The sequence below is a fragment of the Morone saxatilis genome, unplaced genomic scaffold (assembly GCF_004916995.1).
Source record: "Morone saxatilis isolate NCDOM2014 unplaced genomic scaffold, NCSU_SB_2.0 Contig3, whole genome shotgun sequence".
Taxonomy (NCBI): domain Eukaryota; kingdom Metazoa; phylum Chordata; class Actinopteri; family Moronidae; genus Morone; species Morone saxatilis.
The window spans coordinates 5,397,137-5,397,407 of record NW_023339873.1 but is presented as its reverse complement, the minus strand read 5'-3'; positions in this window follow the sequence as shown (position 1 = coordinate 5,397,407).

The following is a 271-nucleotide window of genomic DNA, read 5'->3' as shown; positions in this document are numbered from 1 at the left end:
TCTCTCTCTCTCTCCCTCTACACCTCCTTATCCAATTTATGGTCGCTCGCCTGATCTGTTTCTTCGACCGTCGCGTCTGTACCGGAGGAAAATGAAGAAGTTTAACATTAGAAAGGTGCTGGACGGCTTGACAGCGGCTTCTTCTTCCTCCTCCTCCCACACCACACACACACACACACACACACACACACAATAAACAACAGTCCGTTCATGTGAGCTGATATTAAAAAAAGGTACAAACCGACCTTGCACGGCTGGAAATGCATATCTC